We start from the raw sequence: 24,679 nt of genomic DNA on the forward strand, positions 1-24,679 counted from the left end.
CAATTAGCTAGGGTGCTATAGACATCCTTTCGTTACAAAACATGTGTCATCATATATGTCATCAGACATCACTTCCAAATGGTCACCATGAAACGCTGGACAATAAGTCCATCATCAATTCATCAATACTCTCCGCAAAATAACCTCATGATCAATAACACTCCCACAAACATCAAAAGGACTTTAAAGAAAAAGATGGTTCGATTCTTGAAAATAGCTAGCAGTATAAAATGGCGACTGGCAATAAGAAAACACAAGGAAAAATCTGAAAGTGTTACTCTCAGTGGACGTTATATCTTTTTTCAAAACCATAGGGTTTCCAATGTTCTCAGTGATGACTTTGTTCTTGCGTTTCAGTGAGATGACAGATGATTTCTAGTGAAAAGTGAGCGCGTGGTGTTTCCTGTGTCTACACACCATTGTTTTTCTGAATCTAAGCACATTTCCCTGAATGTTGTCTAAATGTCATTATTTGTAAAATCCTGGTGTCCAGAAGACCTTATATCAAGGAAGTATGCCAGGAGGTATCTCGATACGATGAGACAGCTACAAATAACTCGGTGCGCCTAGAGACAGCCTCAGTTGTATACTCACTTGGGAGTTGAGATTGATAATATGATGGGCCTTGACACCAACATCCAATGGTCGATACATGATACATAAACAAACATGCTTCTGTGTTGTTCGGCAAACGTACAGGAAACGCGGTGGATAAGACATTCTCAAATACGCACTGAAAAGCCCACACTAGTATACTAATGGGCTGATAGATTTTCCTTTGACCAAACTTGACAGAGTAGACCCACATTCCTCCATTACGTAAATACCTATATCAGCAACACGTGTAGGGATTTTCATTACGTCAGCAAAATGTCAGCCGTCCTTGCATGAAATGAGTCAGTCATTATACAAAAGGTGCAAATAACATGACAAATGACGATCTAGACATGTACATGATAAACAAAGATATTAGTTCTGTCTTTTACCTGATATCCCAGTCATTTCACCGCCGCTGTCACCAACATTTCAGCAATATCACTGACGGAAATTTCGAGGACGCAAGTGACGCAATGGGTTTGTTAAAGGTTCGGGGAAACATGTATAGTGTTGACAGAAGTCTCAAAACCAACAGATCGAATCCCTAACTTGAAACTCAGGGGTCTGACACGCCAAACGTACGCAACTACGTAATGTTTGAAAATAGGTATTGTCGACTGAGATACACAGATCAATCAAAGAAAACCAAAATAACTCGAAGGAGGAATTCAACACGAAGACCTGTGTGACTGGAATCAAGTAGACCCTCGGTGTCTGAATAATATCTGTACCATACATCGTTCAAAGCTATGCTTTCCCTTTCCACTGACGCCTGATGTCATTTTCAGTTGTCGAGACACATGATCAAACCTATCTTGCTCTACTATCTTGCACGTTCTGCACCAAATGGAATCTAATTCCGAATAGTCTTAATTGGGCATACCTTTGTCATAATGTTTTATATATATTCCAATGATATATCAGTGGACATCAACTGTGACAAAAATATTCAGTGCCACACGCATCAGGGTGACTACATGCCAAACTGTAACAAACAGGTGTCTTCACATCATGACTTTGTATCTAGTCAGCATTTGCATGCATATTTTAAATAAATGAAAAACCATATTTCCTTATGAAAGTACAAAGCGTATGTCAGTAATACACAAATAAGTAATACGTTTCAATATTTTTGCCCCCAAACGTATAGTAAAAAACGTATAATAAAATTTGGAAATAAATCATTTATTCACTTAATCACTTCATAAATGGTCTTTTGCACAGACTGATGTCATAACAAGGAATATCACACAAAAATGCATCTCACTAAATTAATTGAAATATTCAGCACATCATTCTATTGACTCAAATACACATGTAAACCTTTGCGTGGTATCCTGTAATCTTAAACGTAATGTAAAACCTCCAAGGCAAAAGAGCATTTGTGTGACCTAGGTATTCGAACTGCTGCTATTCCAGTCTCTTGAGATTGTATTTGGGTTGTAAGATGGTTCACTCTTATCTGTGTAATGAGTGTCATATACATGTCTGGTATCTTTGTAGTGGCATTAATTTGCAGTATACTAAATATATTAACTCAATAACGTTTCACTAAAAACACATTAATCTGACTCTGTTCAAACATAATATCAAAGTTCATTCTGTTTATCGAAACATTCGTGATGATCAGGCAGTTTGGTGTGGAAAATTTACACTCAGATTTCGTTAACTTGGCTCTCGTAGGAGGACAGATCTGTTAAGTGTGTTAAGACATATCCCATATCTGCAACACAATACCATTATTTATGACGTTTTAGAAGGTTTTACAGCCAGTGAGATTTAAAACCTACATGATATTATTCCCATGATTATATTCAGATGAACGTCTGTTTGAATCCTATTGAACTTCAACACTAATCTTTGGATATTTTCGTGCAGTCTGGAGCAATCTTCATGACTTTTGAGACGCTTAATCATCATTTTGATTTCTCTAACAGCGTGATTCCAGATGTTGAAATATTGGATCTTTTTTTTCAAAACTAACCTCTCTGTATCCAGGGATAATGTTGCCAAGTCATAAGAGCAGGTAAAGTTTGTGTTCTGAACAAGTTATGCATCATAGCGTGTCCTCCAAAAAATATGACGATACAGATGTTCCTCAAAAAGCCGGAGTTCCCAAAACTGCAAAGGATCAAAGCATCCTGCTGCTATTTCTGTTGTCTCAGTGCATACATACACTGCTCGTACTGTTGCTACTACAATTAATATTACTTCCTTCCACAGCAGTACTGCTTCTCCTTTTGATGCTATCATCAACAGCAATACTACGGCTACTACTGTCAACACTGGAGCCACTGGAAATGTACCCAGTACTAAACAAGGTTAACACAAATACCGATCTGTTTCTGTAACGACTGCTGAATTATCCACAAATAATGCAAATAACAACAACTCCAGCTACTACTATGCTTTTCGTATTAATACTGCCACCACTAATGACGGTGGATTTGGCATGCCAACAAACTCATTAAAAATGTTAATGTCTTTTCCCACCTCTCGACCCGCAATCTTTTTATAAAAGATAAACTACAAACACATATCCATGATTGTCATCCGACTCTGCTGATACCAATGTATACCCTCGATTACTATTATGTTCTCTGAGCCCGAAGGGCGAGGGGAACATAAATAAACATTGAGGGTACCTCAACCCATGGTCCCCGAGGGACCAGTTAACAACATATTTATTTTACCGAACACCTCAGTATGTGTTTGTGAATGGAACATGGGCGCCCCCAGCTGTTCGCGGAATGACTGAAACATACCTTACTTTTCTCAATGTATTGTTGGTGTTAACGTCACACTCAACAATATTACAGCTATGTGGCGACGGTCTGGAAACAATCAAGTTTGGACCAGACAGTTCAGTGATCAACAGCATGAACATTGCTTTACGCAATTGGGATACGATGGCGTGTCAACCAGCGAGCCTGACCATCCTATCCCATTATTCTTACGTGGACCTTCACTGGTCTGTTTTCGTAATGGTCTCTCAATAGAAAATTATATCAATCTTTGGTTTCCTTTCTTATCAAGATTGTAATAACATTCCGACGAGCTTGTGACAAAATAAAGACTATTCGCTGCAAAAGGAATGAAATAGAAATTTGACTGATGATGTCATAATATTGCAAAATGGATTATTGATAATTTAGGATAGTCAATGGCAGAATCATCCATATGTGTAGTTTCGGTTGTCAGTTCGGGTCACACTTTTGTATTAATCAAAAGATATCCAGCGGGGTCTCTTACATCAGTGAGAGTGAGAGAGCTAAAAAAAAAACTCTTCCAAAATCAGTCGTTTTCTGGTCCTTACGGTATCTTAACTGATAACCGGTTTGGCAAAGACTACAAGATTAGAACCAATCACTCACCAATGATAATAAGTCATCCTCGCACTTCCGGAAGTGACAAAAGACTTATTCAGAATTCTATTGATGTGTGAATATGGGGAATTATTTCTCAGCTCGACGGTTGTATACTGACATAATTCATCCTGCCATGTATTCCTCTTCTAACCAAACACATGCGGAAATTAATGTCACTCAGCACAGACTGCTGATAGCTACAGGTTATGAGACGTTTCGCTCTAACTACAGGCCTCAGCCGTTTGGCTATATTGGTAGCATATTTGCCTTCGAGAAGAATTTGAAATATACTTGAACCTTTTCGCAGCATTTTACTTTACTGAGCAAGTGCAAAACCCAATCCCATATGTTACTTAAGAAAAAAGAAAGAATTTAAACTTGAGTTCCAGATACATTGATGGAGATATGTCTTCATTCATAACGACGAGCTATTTAGACTAAAACTAGACATCCTGAAATCCTTTTCTGCGTCTTTGTCACACACAACAAGCAGTCATTCTTACGTGTTCTCCAAGAAATAAACTCTTCTAATTGTAACGTCATCGAACACAGTCGTCCTTATTTTATTTGAATTTCTTCATTTTTGAAACTATCAACAAGTATGCTCTACCAATTATAACACCTTTCAAATAAGAGTAGATGCGTCTGTGAGGTGTCATTCCAATCCGTCCAGAAGAAACCAAGATAAGGAAGACTTATTTCGGCAGTATGGTGTTCTCCCAGACTCTGTTTCGGGGGGTGTTCTTTTAACATTGTGCGCTTCATAGCTGACATAACCTCTAATAGCCATATGATGCTAAATGTGTCCCAGATTCACCCAGTCGTGAATAACTGCTCTTGAAGAGAAGTACTGCAAACTGAATCACTTCACAAATTGAGCTCATTATTGTCACATGCCGCTCCTTTAAAACTTAGCTCATTAAGTCACTTTGTCAAAGGGACAACCCCTTTCGATCTTATCAGCGATATCCACTGTTCTCGGACAATACAATAAAGGACGAACGAGATATTGTTTTTAATGAGGATGCTATAGATAACCTTTCGCCGTATATTATGTTTCATCAGATATCACTTCAAACCGTCACGTTCGCAAAATGGCACTAGTCCAAATGTTCAGGCTATCAGTAATCACGGTCTCCTGACAGTCCGCAAATTAACCACCGTAACAATCATACACGTATGCGAGATACTTTAACCTTTTCATCTGAAAAAAAGCTTCAAAGGGCAGATGTTTCAATCAAAGCGAGTAGCTTGCAGCATTAAGTGATTTTTGACCATAGGGAAAGTCAACAAACAGATTTCAGAGTGCTACTATCAACGCACTTCATATCATAGTTTTGAAACCTGCCATCTCGGATATTCTCAGTGATACTTGTTTTACACGGATCTTTACATCTGTCTATTCATTTGAACATACATTCATCTTGCGTAACAAGAAAATCAATGGGAAGTCTTTAACAGTTTTTGTTGTTGTTGTTGTTTTGTTTTGTTGTTTTTTGTTGGGTTTTTTTGGCTTTGGTTTTTTTGCTTGTTTGTTTTTTGGTGTTTTGGGTTTTTGGGGGGTGTTTGTTTGTTTGTTTGTTTGTTTGTTGACTCATTTTGCTCTATGAAAACAGTATCGTTATCTTACTAGCAAATGTGTTTTCTAAGCATGCACATTATTTCTGAGACAGAGAATGTGTATTATCAATACAAAGGTATTAACCTACATATGTGTTGAGTAGTGCGCATGCAGGAAGTCATATTGCATAACGTTATATATCCATGTGCCTACGATTCACATCTTTTATTACGGGATCTCTATATCCTGGTGTCATCAGGCTACATTTTCATTATTGTGCTGTTTAGGATTTTCAGCATCATCTCGTTCGCTTGAGTGTTTGGCATTTGATCACAGACAAGGGCACATTTCACGGAAAGGTACATTCTGTTGATGTCCAACAAAACAGCTCACGTTCCCCACCTTCCTCCATATGTGTGATGTGGTAAGAATATCAACATGCTACCATTAGTTTACAAAACAACAATTTTCTCACAACCTCACGTAGCATTCTTCGTGTAAAAAGCCTGTCTGAAAAACATTATTCCCGACCATGCCCAAAAATTATCACTGTAGCTGCAAGGCTGCTTGTCATGTTCTCCTGAAAGACGCATTTATTGCTTGGTGTTAGATGATATACCTGAAGGCGTAATGAAATCATCAATCAACATAATAAACGCAGACAAGACTCTGTAGGAGGTAAACAGCAAAAGAATTAGTTTAACAAAAGGAAGACGATGACATTGATGCTTCTTGATCTTCATGCGCGAGAGAAACTGAAAGAAGAACTGTGTGATATAATCTTTACTCACGCGGGTGCTAACAGATCCACAGGCATGTTTCCAAATATCTTACCAACTAATGTCCATTTGTGTTATCAGGCAAGGCGAAGAGTGAATGGGTGAGTTAAGTTTTACACCGTGCTCAGTAATATTCCAGCTATGTAGCGGCCGTCTGTAAATAAACGAATCTGGAAAAGAGACAATCCAAAGATTCAAGGACAATCCAATTGCAAGTAACACGACGTTTCCTTGTTGATGACAATAATGATCTCATAACTGTCTAGTCGAGACACGATTTACAGGCTGACGCCACTGAGATGATTTAGTCAAGAAACAAAACTGTCATCAGAAAACTGGCAATTATATCGATTCCTTTGTTTCATTATACATCGGGAATATACTCTCCAATTTTATTTTATGTTTTTGTTAAATGATGTGTAAATAGATACGTATTGTAATATTGGTAAGTAGATTAGTAACTGAGATTGTTAGTGGCTTGTTTAGCATGATGTTTAGCATGTTCTTATATTGTACTTCTCTACTTAAATTATTTTAGATTTCATGACTAGTTTTTAAATGTATAAATATCTGTGATAGTCTAGTTAGGTTTACTTCCTTTGTCGACGGCTAGTTATATTCATCATCTTATTTTCATCGCTATATCGCTATAATGTAGCAAATGCGATGCAAAAATTCACTCGCTCACTCGCTCACTCGCTCACTCGCTCACCCAATTTTATTTCTTTTAAATGTTTTCAAGAAAAGCAAACTAAGACCGGATGAAGGAATCTCGACGACAACAGAAAACTGAAAAATGTTAATGTAATTTGCGGTTCGATTCACCAACAGTATATATTCAAGTACTTCTCCGCAGTGTCAGGCAAATATGACAATAATATTTACGCAACTCTTACGGACAGCAGGTTCTGGTGGTAAGACAGGTCTATCTTATCCCGGATACATGCTGACATCAGTATCAACGAACCATATATACTGAGTCAAAAAGGAAACTTCACAAAATGTAATTTAAAACAAAATTGAATAATGTTTCCCTGATAATACATATATGTATCCGAAATGGGATCCCTATCTTTCGACTCTGAGTGGGTTTTGCTAACGTTTTACTAAACTCATCCATTCGTTGTGCAAACGACGTTAGTGCAAATCAGGTTTTCCACGTGCAGTCGATCACGTGATCTTCGCATCAAAGTTTTCTTCATTTGCACTAGTTTGCATTGGCCTCAAGATTTGAAAAAATAACAATTTTAAACCACTGTTCTATAGGTACTTTATAGGTTGGAACTTTGCAAGCTGGAAGATCAGTTATTAACGTCGCAAGAGCAATGGGATGCAGCCGTCGTACTGTGTATGCCTTGCGAGGTCGTCTTCAATAAACTGGCACCACATCTGATCGCCCAAGGTTGGGTAGTCCACGTGTGACGTCACGAGCAGAACACCGTGAAATCGTCCTACGTAACCTAAGTGACAGATTTCTGCCGGCTAGACGAACCAGGGCTGAGATGTTTAGAGGTCGACTGTCCTCAAAGACCATTTGAAATCGGTTGCGGACTGGTAATCTCCATTCTCGACGTCCATATCGTGGGTCAAAGTTGACGCCGTTTCATCAAGTCAACGTCTGCTGTGGGCCCTATGTCACCTCCGATGGACCAAGAGAGACTGGAATCGAGTCGTCTTTAGCGATGAATCCAGCTTTACCCTCAGATTAGCGGACGGCAGTCATGGACTCTGGAGACGACGTCGTGAACGGTAGACCCAATGTTGTGTACAGGAACTCGACAGATTCGGGGGCGGAAGTTGCATGCTGTGGGATGCTTTCGGTGGGAACAACCGTTCCCGCCCTCTGGTCATCTGTGGAAACCTCACAGTCGCTACTTACCGCGACCAGGTCCACACCCTTAAACTCGTTCCTTTCGTGGCGGCTCACGGCCCAGGTCTTCAGTTCCTGTATGATAATGCTCGGCCACCTGCCGCAATGTTGACACAAACTTTCCTTCAAAACGCTGGAATCAACGTCATGAACTGGCCATCGAGGTTCTCTGACCTTAATCCAATAATAAACATTTGGGATGCACTTGGAAGAAGGCTTCGTCGTCTTCAGGAACCAACCTCAGAATTTGCAAGAGCAATGGCGCAGAATCCCCAACCATGTGTTCACAAGCATCAGGCTGTCGATGAGCAGACGGTGTTTGGCAGTGGTGAATGTGCGGGGCGGCCATACACAATATTGAACTGACAAATTTCGAAATTTTATTATTGTAACTTGACATTCTGTATATCCATATTTTGGAACGACGGTATAGCCTAATGGAAGTGACAGTGGCACTGTCAGAGTATCGAGTACATCACACAGATCTCAGCAATGTGATAATAGCAATTTTGACAATCTTACCATCTCTTGTTCTTTTATAGTATCCTGAAGAAAGAATGAAAAGTTTCTTTTTTGACTCAGTATGTGTACATTTCAGAAATGTTTTATACTTTACCAAGAACTGATAGATACGACTGGTTATTCCTTTGCACTGATCCTCGATAATGCATAGATTTATCCACAAGCTTATACATCAGATATTGTAATGGTCAGGGTCCACAAATTCGTTTCTTTTCTATATTTTTTTGTGTCTCGCAGGGAGACAAGACGTGATAATAGTCCTTTCAAATTAAACGACTTCGAAACACCGAATGCAGAGATCGTAGCTGCTGTTGTTGATCACTATACAATCTGGTCCAGACTCGATTACTTAGAGACCGCCACCATATAGCTGGAAAATTGCTGGGTGAGGTGAAAAATAACAAACAAAAGAAGCAAAATTAAACCCAAATTAGCCAAATTCCTGTACTCTCGGAATATCACGATCATGAAGCAAGAACCATACTAACATGGCGCTAATAGTTACCACAAATGTTACCCCGTCCGGCAACAAGTGCATTACTTTATACGAAAAGGGTCTCATTCGACCATTAGTTCACAAAACGCCAACTTTCTCACTAAGTGACGAAGCATTCTTAGCGTGCAAAATCTCTATCGGTAGTTCCTTCTCATCATGCTGAGAGATTATCACAGTTTCTGCAAGTGTTCTTCTCATGTTCTGGAAGACGTGTTTATTGCTTTGTGTCAGATGATATGCCCAAGGAAGTAATAAATTCATCAATGCACACATCAGAAACGAACAAGGCACCGTTTGTGGTAACCAAGAAGGAAATGTTTTGGGATTTTAACAGAAGAAAGGTAGTAACACTTATACTGCAGGGTCCTGATGCACATGTTCTTGACTTTACCAAGTCGGAAACAGTTCTATTATAATAGATCAACAAAGTATGTTTCACAATAGATCAACAAAGTATGCTTCCAACAAGTATGTTTGGCAAACACAGCACCGTTATATCACAAAGGAGTCCCCTCGAGATTCCAAACATATGTGTTATACATCATAGGGACGACAGGAGTCTATTCCATCAAGGTACATGGACAGAAAAATGAAACAAATCACAGTGCTTTCTCTGTCCGTGCTGTACAAATGTAGCCTCAACTCTATGTCACAGTTGTGAGTGCTTAATTCATTCATTGGATAATTGTTTAGTTTGCCGCACAAATAATTGAATGTTACAGGTGAACCCAGTTTCTGAGATCACAGACAGGAACGTTACATTGAATCTCTTAAAATGAGCTAGGTTTCAAGTGCAGTGTTGCATGACATGTTCATTGAATTGTGTTATCAAACCTTGTGTGGAGAGTCTGGCTTTTTTAAACGTAATATATCATGACGAACACAAATGATGAGACACATAATATTTTAGGCAGTACACCTTCAACCAATAACTTTCCAAATCCCCTAACTCATTATACGGTGTTAAGGTGACAATGAAAACGGTATATGTGTGTGACTAATGAGACCTCAGTACAGTTCAAGGAGTGTCACGGATATTAAGCTTGAATGTTGAAGACACTGACATGCAGCTGTTTCCTTCTAAGCCACAATGGCTGAATGACATCATTGTTTTCACCTCGGATTTTCCTGTTATGCGCGTCTCTTCAAGAGATCGTGTTAACAGTCGAACGGTTACTGGCCCTTTCTCTGATGCAACTAATTTTGATGCTGTGATGAAAAACTCACAAATGATAGACAAGCCTTTCATTGTCCTGGAATCAATAAGTTACTTTACCTTGAGTAGTAAACATCTTAACTAGATGTGTTGTACGCAGTCAGCATGGATTTAGACATCTAATATCACCCTGATGGATGTTCTGATGTTCTGGTGGTCTGATGGTGAAACATTGCTGTGAATCTAATGCATGTTAGGATGGTAAAGTCACTGTATATTGAAATTCAGTGAGTAAATAAACCAGCCTGGGTCCATTTTCGGGATTCTCTTCGGCGAAAAGGGTTTATGGGATTCAATACACATCACGCATTTTTGACTGTCTTCGGAAAAAACATGTGATTGCTGGTGAGATTCTGACAAAGGTAACGATAGTTGCATAATGTCCTTGTTTATACAACTGCTTTCAATCAAATTGTCTTGTGTGATCTGTGTATGGCTTGTGCACCTGCTATCATGATATGATGTACTGATGATGAGGTCAGAATAATACAATCAACTGCTTGTGTCCAATATTTCCCATGAATATTGCAATGGTTTTGTCACTCTAATTTGATTTACACCACATTACATTGTTTTGGATGTTTTTGTGTTATCGGTAGCCGCCCTTATGGCGTCTCTACTGTGCAACAGACAATATAACGAATTTCAAGGTGTCTTTCTGTGCACAGGGGAAATATTCACTTGTTAAACACAGAAAAAAACTGATGTTCTTTCGAAATTGCACATCATAATTATTCACAGGTCGACAGATTTTCCCAACGGGCTGCGATTCTAATGAGGTCGTTGGCATTCTTATGATAGGGCTGAAAGTGTAGTGACATGACATGAACGAACCGTTACTAGGGGTCAAGCAAAGGCACAAAGGGCTGAAAGTATAGTGGAAAAGACATGAGAGGACTGTTACTCGAGGTCAAACAAGGCACAAAGGGCTGAAAGTGTAGTGATAAAGACATGAACGAACCTTTACTGGAGGTCAAACAAAGGCACACACACCTCCCCACTGCTGAGGTAAAGAATGAAGGAGCGTTGATGTAATTCTAACAGTTCCTTACTGTTTCCTTCAAACGCTGTTTTCTGATGATCAACAAACGACAGAGTGTTTTATCACAGAAGCTGTCGTCTACGTGAACACAAGCTGGCGTTTTCCAGATGTACACCACTCACCGTTTTTGTAGGTTTGATTGACGTTCTTGTGGTGTGTATAGGGATATACTCACCATAGTTAGAAATTGTGATTTCGACAAATAAGTTGAGAATGATTTGACAAATAATTTGAGAATGATTTGACAAATAATTTGAGAATAATGTGACAAGAAACATTTTCCTTGTGTACACGTTTGCTGTTATGAAGACATTTCTCATTGCGATGTGTTTTGAAAATTTGTACCGACAACAGGTTTACAAGAGGTTTCACATTAATGCTAGCACAGGGATGTACTAGGAATCTTACACGACTGACCTATCGATGAAAGGATTCCGAAATCCTTTGTGATTAGCGTCTGGTTCTAGCCTTGTTGTGTGAAAAACGGTCATCTCCTTTTCCCCTGACACTGTTGTTGTCGTACCACGCAATGTGTATATCAACAGGTAGTGATTTAAGTTTCCTTTTTTATTACAGACTTCTACCAAGATTCATAGACCTGGTACAAAAAATAACATCCTTACAACATTTGGTTTGAATATTATCTGTATATGATCGAATGAACCAATAAAGCCGGAATGAATTAGATTTCCGAACATCTGGAAAACACTGAGCAGTTTAAAAAATAGACAGTGACACGGGAAATCGAATTGTTTAATTATATGCATGTCAAATATATTGCTCAACCAATGCATCAATGTAGCATTATGTATCACAATAAAATGCTTCATTGGTGTATATAATAATATTATCAATAGTATCTGTAGTGACACTGGGCAATGTCAATACTCATAACGGAATCGTAAAACTTGGAGTGAATGAATTTACATTTACGCCATCCCTTTTCCCTTGATACCGTTAATATCGTAAAAAGCACTATGAAAAATAGTCATTTACTCCTGAAATGTAAATATATAAATAGGGAGTAATTTCAGTTTATTTCTTATTACAGACTTCGATCAAACTGTGCGGCAATGACTATGGCCCGTAAAGATGCTGGCATGGATTCGTTATAAGCATCCCCTCTTGTGTTAAGAGGGGGATCGTTGGGTTGGTTTCATATATTCAAAGAACGTAGATATCGATGTTCAGGGTATCATTTATTGGGTTATCCGTTCAAAACACCATTATGTACAGACCGTCATCACATCGCTGGGATATTGCTGAGTGATGTGTCAGACAACAAACATGCAAACAAAGTGTGGTCCAACATGCTTGTTGCTAAAGACCAGCACAGTCCAGGCATATTTTGTATTTGGAATCACGTACCTTACAGTGGATGTTAATCAGTGGCGACTAATACTGACGCAGCAAGGGATTCGTATACTTATTTGAACTAGTTGTTTGTTCCACGATAGTTTCCCAATGCAGTCAACGTTCAGTCACAAGAATGGAAATAAGCCCAATGCAGTGTCATTAGTGAATAGTAGTCTTGTGTAGTGTCCTTTACATGAATAATGATGGACAAATATGTCTTACTGCACTGAAGGCAGTCGTATCATGTGTATAATGTTTCTTGAGGTATCAGTTGTTCAAAACAAGAAGGGCGTGTATCAGCAAGTATAGAGGTTCCCGATGGAACCGCATTCAACTATACATGTATAGACACTACAGGTTTTCATTTCATCAAAACTGACAGTGAGTGGACACACATTCTTCTGTGTTTGAGCCTGTGATCAGAGTCCATGACATAAATTGGCTTCATATTTCTTCTAGGTTTTTTTCTAGTTTGCAATACTCGAGGGAGAAGTCTTCAGACCTTGAAGACTATACAGGCAAAGAAGAGATTGCTGACGCGGCAGATGATGTCATAGTATTATATAAATGTCAAACTGGCAAGATGGACGATCTTGCACGATACATGTACTTAAGATTGCCTGAGCCTGCTAGGTTCAGCTACCTATGCTTGTCGTAAGAGGCAACTAACGGGATCGGGTTCGCACGGGATTGACGTGTCATCGTATCTCAATTGCGTAGATCAATGCTCCTGCTGATCACAGGCTTGCCGCCACATAGCTGGAAATTTAATTGCGGTCTTAAACAACAAAAAAAACGAAGAAAAAATGAATTAAATACAAAATTCATGTCACCTTGAGATTTTGCAGCTATGGAGACATTTCTTTGACGCAACAATGTACTGTAGTTACATGGCGCTAATAGTTCATTGCCTCAAAAAGTCCCGTTTATATCATTCATTAGCATTGGACCAAATAACGAAGACATTACACGGAAATATACTCCTGTAGATGTCAACAAAAACTTCACGTTCCCCGTCGGGCTGCATCTGCGTTACATTGTAAGAAAAGTCTCATTCTACCATTAGTTTACAAAACGCTAACATTCTAAGTGACGAAGCATTCTTCGTGTGCAAAACCTCTATCGGAGGCTTCTCCTAATCATGCTGAGAAATTATCACAGTTCCTGCAAGGATTCTTCGCATGTTCTTAAAGACGTGTTTATTGCATGATAATATACCTTAGGGAATAATGAAATCATCAATCTACAAAATTAGAAAGGAACAAGACACTGTTAAGAATAAACAAGAATTAAATGTGTGTGTGTTTCTAACAGACGGGAGGTAATGACGGAAATATGACACGTGCCTGTTGAACATGTCATTGTCTTTACCAAGTCGGAAACAATCTAATTACAACAGATCAACAAATATGTTTCCAAACGTCCTAACGAACTAGTGTGCATTTGTTTGGCAAACACACCAGGCGTTGTATCACAAAGGACTCACATCGAGACTGAAAACAGGTGTGTTAAACATCTTAACGATGACAGTAGTCTCTTCCACCAATACACATAGACAGGAAAACTGGAACAACCGTCAGTATCTCTCTATAGTACATTCTCTGTACACTCTCTATAGATGTAGACGCAATTTGCCTTCACAATTGTTTCATTCATTTCTTGTTCGGTTTGTCCTACAACATATCAAACACACTAGCATAAGGACGTGATCGAGTTAACAGTAATTCGAGTCTAGCAGAGCGTCGAAATATGATTGTGGGCTGAACGGTATGTCAATACCATAACGTTTACGATTGACTGAAATATTCCATTGTGACACAATACCACATAAAACTATCTCAAACTGGTCTCTTCACACACTACTGTCAGAATTTACAGTATATTTGACAAATGTCTTTAAAACCCTTATGCTTCGTGAAAGCCAAAATCATTATGGAAACATCTGCGATACACAAATGCTCAGAATCTTTCTTCACTGTTCTTCACTGCCGTATGAATGGGAAAAGTCCTGAAAGACACATTCAGAAATAGGCACTGGAAAGGCCATGAAGTATTTGCGAAAGATGAAAGGTACACAAGTTTCCCTTTGATCAAACCTGACAGTGCGTAGACGCACATTCCCCGAAACGAACCAAGACCATTACGTAAATTGTCCTCATACCTATACCAGCAACAAGGGATGTACAATACATCAGCAAAATATTTACCTCCTTTACAGACTTCCTTGAATAAGACACACAGTAGTTTGTTTGGTTTTTCAGCTCTCCTTACACACTACATGGATGCTGAATGGAGAAAGAAAATGGTACATGTGTGTGACCAATCAGGCTTGAGCACATGCAGTTCAAGGGGTTCCACCAAGGAAAGGCTTGATCGTTCAAGACGTTGGCATGCAACCGTTTCTTTCTTAGCTACAATAGCTGAATGACGTCATTGTGTTAATCTCGGATTCTGTTGTTATGCGAATCTGTTGAACAGATCGTACTAACAGTCAAACGGTCACTGACCCTTCGTTTGATAAAACTAACTTTCTGTGATAAACAGTTCTTAAATGACAGAAAAACCTTTCATTCTAAGGGAATATATTTGTCATTCTACCTGAAGCGTAGTAAACATTTAACTAGATGTGTTTTACGCAGTCAACATGGATTTACTTCAAAAGATGTATAATATCATTGTTTATGTTCTGATGGTGAACCGTTGTTGTTGATATAATATATTCTAGCAGTCAGTAAATAGATCACTCTGAATTTATAAACAAGATTCTCGTCAGCGGAACGGGTTTATGGGATTCCAAACACATCATATCCCCGAAAGACAACATGGTATATTCCTGATTGGATACGTAAAACAAAGGTGTGTTTGCTGGTGCGATTCTGACAAATCGTGGCTTTGACGAAAAAACGTTGATTGCATGACGTCCTTCTTGATAGAATTGGTTTGACTACACATGGGTTCTATAACCTGTGATTGTACACTTGCTACCGTCATCTGATGGTAAGGTCGGAAAACACAATCAGCCGTTTGTGGCAAAGATTTCTACTTATTTTTGCAATGCTTCTGTCGCTCTAATTTGATTTATACACTTTATTGTCTTGGGTGTATTTGTGTAGTCTGAAGCATCCTGCATGCCGTGTGTACTATGCAAAAGACAATTGACGAAACTCAAAGTTTTTGAAAACTTTGGAACATAATCTTTAGTTGCCTGGGATGAATATTCGCATGTTACACTCACGAAAGCTACCGAAATTGCATCATAATTACTTACATGTCAACGGATGTTCCCAAGCCGCTGGCATTCTTATACGAGTCCAGTCAATCTAACCGAAATATAGGGTCAACCATCAACTCTTTGCAAAAGAAATGGTACAAGTGTATTTTCAAAGTATTGGTATATGAGACTGAAAATACAAAAGTCTAGAAAAATCTAATGGGTGGAAGATGTTAAAAATCAACCTAAATGCTATCCCCCAAAAGTTCTTTTTATGCTTTTGTTTAATACACCCGTCAGTTTCTTTTATATGTCTTTCTTCAAACACATAATGCAAGATTAGTCCATTTGTCTTTAAGAATCATTTAACTAATTCACATAGGGTTGTTGTACTTGTAACTTGCTGCTTCTCACAGGCATCAGTCTACCTTTCTCTGCAGTGATGTCCCATTATTGTGGAAGCACGTCAGGATTTGTTGCTGTCTAGTGACAAACTATGTAGTAGCCTCGTTGAGTGTGGTACGACGCAGCATTTGATGTAGGTGGAAGATGCACACTGACAGGAAGAAAAGATGTAGCAGCCTCCTCACAAGCTTTCCTAAATCTTAGTTCATCAAGGCTCTCATTTTCCATGCCGCCATAGAGATGGACAATAAGTCTTTCACCTGCATTGATAATGTCTTCTCGGGTGGACTTGCTACAAAAGACCTATGCATACTTGACAGTCAATGGCATGAAAGAGATTTTCTGCAGTCCAACTCATTTGCCTATTCCAAAGATTCTAGATGTTGCATCATATCCTGTCAAAGCAGTGTTTGATAGATGTTGGTGCCGATACTTTCCTTGAGACTGTTAATGTTCCATATGTTGCTTGTGTTTTTTGTTTTTTTTTTGCTTGTTGCGATTGTGTCCGTTAGAATGGTTGGTTTGGTGGCGGCACACTGCACTGCTGTTTTTACAGCCAGAAGGTCTGTATCTTCACAAGCTTTCATAACCCTGTAACCACTTTCCTCAAATTGTGCACTCAGAAGATCAATAAATGCCTGTTTGTTCACATTGTTTGAGACAAACTGTTCTTTCTTTGGCGTCAGAACCATTTCTTTAGTGAAATTTACTTTGGACCACAGATGCCTCTTGTCCGTCGTAGATGTGCCGTATCTTTTGTCGAGGGTCCTTACAAGTACCCATCAAAGGCTATGGTCGCATTTGTGTACTCTCTACTGACGTATTCTGTGTAGACTTGGGAAATTGCGGAGAATGTTGAGACAGTGGTCCACGGGGTGCGTTGGAGAAGACTATCTCCATCTAAGACATGGTGATACGAATCTTCATGAATGTTCTGCTTTGGAATATCTTTGCAGTGAATCTTCCATATTGCTTCAGCCAAAGAAGATTTTTGAGCTTCTCTCATTAATCCAGAAGAGTCAAAGATCGAAGAAGGACAACTAAATAGGTCTGAAACATTGTCAAACATGGTATGTGCTGCAGTTATCAGGCGCTGGAAAAGTAGTTGGTGGGGAAACTGCACATTTGCATCTGATTTCACAGTTACCTTTGTATTCATTGGGACTGTCTGGTTGGCGTTCTTGACATTGTAGTTAACAACCTTCTCACCACACATGGACTGCACAATCCTTTTTCCGATTTCCTTTGAATGTCTGTTATTGACAGAATTGTCAGCTGTAACTCTGTTGCAATGTTGCGTAAGGATCGGTCGTCATTGAAGGATGATCTTTCTTCAAGGAAGGAAAGGATGGTACAGGAATCCTCATCATCTCCGACTTTCCTAGAATTGGTTGTTTCCTTGTGTTGGTCACTTGTGTGGTACCTAACACGAATGAGAGATTGCATTGCATTATTTACATCAACACATGCTGGCCTAGATAGTAACCACTGAGATCTCTGTGTTTCATCCATATAGTGCACTCTTGTCATACCACCAGTGCACTTTAACTTCTCATCAGCACCTGTTCAATGACTAAGTCTGAATATAATCCAGCCCAATACCTGTCACTCCTTCGGATAACATGGTGTCCGGACATGAACGCCAGATAGACATCTCGATGATCCTTTTGGAGTCACTGCATTGATTGCAAATAGATATAGGCGGACTTGGTATACATATTGTGCCCACAAGCAGCAACAATGGCAACATTTCCATAACTGCTTGGAGATGGAGATTCAAATTTCCTGTGCGTTCTCCTTTCAAAAACGTCTTCAAAATGTCCACCATGTCCATATAAAGGAGGCAAAGTGATGCTGTTCGCGAACGAAAACATGACTGCTTTGTCTTGCTAAGGACTTCCTGTATGTGATTCAACGATGGGCTACCGTTGATATCATTTGGAAATATTTTTTTCATCTATGATATTTTCAAATAGTTTCGAAGCATCACAAAGATCTTCAGACAATGTGGTAGTGGATGATCCATCAGTTCGAGTATCAGCTTCTGCTGGCGTAGCATCTGTATCAGAGCCTGCAACTTTGTTGACAAGAAGATAATTGAGAACTCTGTCGACAAGAAGGTGTCCTCTGACAGCACGTGCAACTGCTTTCCCAATAAGCTTATGAGCAACAGCATTTGAGGCATAAACCGTTTTCAACGTCTCTTGCAGCCATGTTCCACCCATGATATATCCAGTGCATCCTGGAAAATTTCTGTGTGAAATCCTCCCAGTCGAAGTATTATCTTTTTCAGATAGCTGTGATCAGGCTCATTGATGACAATTGTAAGCGCCTTCCAGTACAGATGCTCGTCAAAGGTGATCACGTACTTGGAACCATATCCAAAAGCTTGCTCTGAGGTGAATGTCAGCGTAGAGTACCTACAAATTAGATCATCGGGATTCATGTTGTTACGAGTGTGTATTTTCTGTATATTTTGTTTTTATTTCAGTAATAATTATTATTGAGTAACAACAGTTAGTGTTTTGAATACTAATTATGATTTAATAGCTGGTCAACACTTTTAGCATTCTGGTTTTCTGGAATTTATCTGCTCATAGTTTTCAATATTTACTTCCGGGAGACTTATTCTAGGGCATTCTACAGTGCTGGCGATGTTCGTTTGTGCCCGACCCTTCAGGAAATGACTTTGTAAATATATATAAGGGCTGGTTGCCGTGCAGAGGGTGACACTGACACTCACATTCATTCATATTTTACTGGAGTTACTGCCAACACGCTTGATCATCAAAATCCCGTCAACACCTGAATCTACATTATCTGCTGTCGCACCGATCGCTGTGTTGACATTGTGTCATAGTTGATTCTCTCTCACACCGAGACTTTTGTGAGTTTGCTATATTGTATTTTGTCTCTCTTGAATTGTACCTGAAATCTGCATTGTTATATCGACTTGTGATTTCTTAAATTGTTGTCACGGTAAATTCTTAACCGTAACAATGTCAATCATTGGGAGAAAGGTAATACAAGGCTTTCCTTGATGAGAACCATGTTGTATCATCTGCATCATTCCTGACCAACCTGGAATCAAATTCTTTGGCTTCCATGCTATTTTAGACAATACATCAATACCCAGAGATGATTCCTCATCTTGAATATCTCATAACCTGTCAGATTTCAGTGCTGACAGAAAACCATCCTGTAACTTATAGTACCTGATGTTGATGCATCCTAGAACACACAGATCTTCAGAGGTTGCACGGAGCCGTGGTAACTTGGTCACAGAAACATTTGCAATAGTTGTATACGCAATTATTCCCATTCCATGGAAAGTGTTGTGGCCATCCAAGGTCCTGACATTATGGTCTACATTGTCTGCTATATACTGAAGGAAGTTCCCTTGCTGAAATTGTGGAATATGTGAAGTGATGGTGGAGCTGTACACCAAGTCCAATCTGGAGTGGAGCTCACAGGAGCCTTGGTCTTGCTGCCTGAATTATAGTCTGGACAATGGAACCTCACCTCAGCATCCTTCTCAGGTATCATGTACGTTAGGGGAGTTTTCAACGAGTTTGGAATGTAGTCGATATTGTGGTGAATGGATGACATCTCCTCTGATGATGGATAAGATATTTTTGAGGTGTTGATGTCCTTGATATCAGTTAGTATACGTTTTGCTGCTGTCTTTATTAGCTTCAGCTTTTCTGTAGTAGAGTCGTTTTTGTGTTGTTGTCTATGGTAGTCCTGGAGAACAGTTTCTGCTGTTGTTCTGAAAGTTACAACGTGTGACTTGCAATTCATTTCCGTAATGATATGATAAAATCCCCAAAGTATTCTTGTAGTTTGCGTTTGATATAATTATGGCTATAAGCACTATCTACAATCAATATGGTGAACAAGGTTACCAACAGTGATCTGTCACAGTCATTATCTTTCACATACACGATCACTTTCAAGAAGGCCTCAGCGCGAGTGGAAGTTACAGGTGTTCTTGGAGTGAGAGTGCATTTCTGCTTCTTTTCTGCACGACAACGGTTTGGTATTTGACGGCCAGTTCGAAAGTTAACATTGCATGGTTGATGGTACAATGCATCTACAGCAGGTAGATCATTTACTGACTCAAGCTTTCCTTGAACACCCTGAGCCCATTCACCACCACGTTCCTGACATATTTTCTGAATGGTGCTTTGAAACTCTGAAGTTCTGGAAGGGTGGACTTCATAGGACCTCTTCTTTCCTGCTAGACGTGCATACTGTCCACAGAACAAGCAATGTTCAGAAAGGACAAGGCTTGATATTTGGGAAAGTGTTGGTCTTTCACTTGAATCATTTTAATGCGGCTGTTGGGAAAGACTCTGTTTTATCACATTTGGGTTGGTATACGTCTTTCGGCATTCTTGATGAGCAACGTTGCCAGCTTGAACATGCAAAGAGTCACCACGTGCTGAACTTGCTGAATTAATTCCATCGCGGCCTTTGTTCCATAAAATTACAGTGGGCTTTCCATTAAGGTCAAGATCGCATATAATGCATTTCTCCATTGATGCTTGAAAATATCTGAAAATAAAATAAATGAATTTTATCATATAACTGAGAGTGAAATACATGTACATATCCCGTATTGTCTATAGTGATGATAACCTGTATCTTCATTTTACATCATGAAACACATATATCCACTTGCAACTATTTTATTATAAAAAGTGCTTTAAATTCTGTAAAAAACTGTAAAATTGTAAACACTGTCATAAAAGACAACACCTTTCGTAGATGAATATAACATAAATGATCCCTTACCTGTAGAACAAGCATCCAATAATGTCAGCTTTCCTTTCTGACAGAAGCAATCACGTCGTTACGACTGCAAAATAACAAAATACCATTTATTTCCATGCAAATGTGTTTGAAACTTATTTATATATTCTCTTGTTTTACGAAGAAATGGGCCTTTTACCAAACTGAAACAATAGTGAACTTTTTATATGCATTATGGCGTAAATGGGCTTTCATAGATTTTTTTCTTCAACAGAACCACCCCTTGAAAATGTCAATATTTTATGTCACATAGCAACAATTGAGCATTATTATGTATAAAATGTCTACAGTGTCTGACAATACTTCCAAATGCCCATTTCTAGGCTAAAAATTGTCTATTTTTTAAAATTCACCCCAAACAACAGTGTGCTGTTGAGTAAATGTGACGTAATTATTTGCAAGAAATAGCCTTTTTTTACAAAATGCGCTGCAGTATATAACATAACTGTGAACTTAATTGATGTTAATGTTACATTTATAGGTTTATAAAGTTTAATACCTAAAGAAATATGATGAATTGTCCGCAATGTCAACGTTGATTTCAACCTTCACCAAATGGACACTGCAGACGTTGAGAGTTATGTCCCTTTCCTACAATGGAGGCCCAGCATTGCGAGCCACATTGCAAAAAAATAGTTCCATGTTTAAAGTAAAAATATACATATTTCCACCCCTTAGACTTTTCTAAACTTTTATTATGTTACATTTGTGTTTTGTTTCAGCTAAAAGCATTTCTTTTGCAGACACCCCAAGGTTAAATCTTCGATTGACTGGACTTTTAAGATAGTGTTGTGTTTAAGACATGAAAGGACCGTTACGGGGAGTCAAATAAATAAGCTGAAGTTTCTTGAGATGTGGCACTCCATAATCATTCAAGGGTGAACAAATGTTCCCAACATGCAGCAATTCTAATGAAGTCGTTGACGAGATGTACGAACCGTTATTAGACTTCAAACATAGGCACATGTGCTGAGACAATGTTCACCCTCCTGCCCACAATTCAGGTAAAGAATGAAGCCGCGTTGACGTAATTCTGACAGTTGCCCAAGGTAGAGATGATGTTGAAGAGCATATACCTTCGAAACTATTTACTTTTTTTTTCAGCAACCGACACATTGTTTTGTCGCACAAGCTGTTGGCTAATTGAACATAAGCTGATGTTTCCAGATTTACACTACTCGCCACTCATGAAGGTTTGATTGATGTGGTTGTGGTATGTATGGCATCATTTGCAGGAGTATACTCACCATAATTGGAAACTGGCAGCTGCCGATTAGGTATTTCAGTCTTTTGCTGGAAAGGAGCAAATGTTATATACACACAGAAGTGTGTATGATGTAGCATTGGACAACTGTCGACAGCTGAAACACATCTGCTTTTACTGGGTTATTGTAATTGTTTCACGACCTGCCGACAAGAGATCGTTAGTGCTGAATGCCATCAGTGTGAGGGTTGATCATCAGGAAACTTTATCCTTCCAAGTGATCACAGAATACTAAACAAAAAGGCTGCCTTAGACATGATAAGAGCAATATAATGTTTTTTTCAATGTGTGTTTATTTTCTAATGGAAACAGAAACACACTCTGAAAGAGCCTTTATTGCTTGATGATATGCCTAAGAGAATAATTAAATCATCAATCTACACAATTACTAAGGAACAAGGCACTGATAAGAGTAAACAAGAAGGAAATGTGTGTGTTCCTCACAGAAGGGATGTAATGACACAAATACTACATGAGCCTAATGAACATTACAGAATACTAATCAAGAAGGACGATTGTCATATAAAATGGCCGTTTTATTGTTTAATAAGTGAGGATCGTTATGGGGATAGGTATACTTTTATTAGTATTTGTATTTCCCGGACAAGATTGCCATTACAGATTATTACCATTTTAATTATGCCTCAACTGGTTTGACTACAGATACACTTTGAATAATTAAAAGGATCAAATGGACGTGTGAACATTGTTTTATGCCATATCAGCAGTTTGGCAAATAATTTGAGAATAATGTGACAGGAAAAGTTTTGATACAGGTGTGTAATCAGAATTCTTTTCGAGGTGTGTGATTAACGTCTGGCTCCAATCTTGTTGTGGGAAAAGGTCACCTCTTTTCCCTTGATATTGTTAATGTCGCCCCACGCATTGTGAAATATAGTTAAATCTCCGCAAGTGTAAATCAACAGGAAGAAATTTCAGTTTCTTTCTTATTACAGACTTCCGCTAAACTACACAGACGTGGCAAGAAACACTAATACAATCACAAAAAACAATTTGAGAAAAATCAGTCTCTTTTGATTTTTTTGTACCATTATGCTGGAATGAACTGCCTTTCCTCACAGTTTGAAACAATGTTACATTACATCATTCATCACTAAGATAATCTTACTAATACGGTACGTAATGTTATGTAAGGTCTATGGCCATGAAGATCGGGGTTAGGAATGGTCTCAGCAACCCACGCTTTTGTTCAGAGGCAACTAACGGGACCGTTGCTGGATGCCCACCATCTTCGTATCCAACATATCATCGTACCAAAGATGTGTGTGTCGATCAATGCTGATGATGTGAATCTCTGGATCATCACATCCAGACTCCATTGTTTACTGAATAAGGACATAAGCTTGAATAGTGTTGTTAAACAGTCAAGAAACCGGTGCTAAGCGAAAAAATCCAGAAACCTTTCCACCTTAAAATGGACGTATATGAAGATGTTAAATCTCAACTCACTCTTCCTATTTTCCACCAACAAGATCTTCATGAGTCTGTGTATATGATGACTATTGAAGAGGCAAGGAAATAACCATTTCAGTGCCAAAATCGATATCCTTAAAAGCTTGTTGTGAAAAGAAACAACTCATGTGAATCCATTGCTATCACCAACTAATCCCTAAGCATTTGGGGGTAAAATTGTCCTTCACGTCGCCTCGAAACATTACTCACATTGTACAGAAGATTTTGTCTTCATGTGTAGTCAGGAGGAAAAATAATAAAGCTAATACATAGCCACACGGTAACAATCCGGTAACAATCCAGGCATATTTTGTACTTGAAAGAACATACTTTACTATGGATTTTACTGAATGAAAAAAATAACTTTGACACATGAAAGCAAAGGTTCCTTACTCTCATTTCAATTTCAATAATTTGTTTGCTCCAGGGTAAATTCCGAAAACAGTCAAAGTTCAGTTACAGGAATGTGAATAGACCCAATGTACTATCATTAGTGAATATTCATGCCTTGTATAGTCCAGTGGAGTATCACGTGACCTTCACATGAATGATGATAGTTCAATATGTTATAGTGTTCTGAGGCAGATGTATCATATATTTAAAGATCCTTGAGGTATCAGCTAGTTGTTCAAAACAAGAATGGAGTGTAACATCGGGAAATGATGACACAGAGTTCAGAAGCAATGGACATTTTGCCTGAAAGG

Source organism: Haliotis asinina, chromosome 6 (assembly GCF_037392515.1).
Source record: "Haliotis asinina isolate JCU_RB_2024 chromosome 6, JCU_Hal_asi_v2, whole genome shotgun sequence".
NCBI classification, from domain to species: Eukaryota; Metazoa; Mollusca; class Gastropoda; order Lepetellida; family Haliotidae; genus Haliotis; species Haliotis asinina.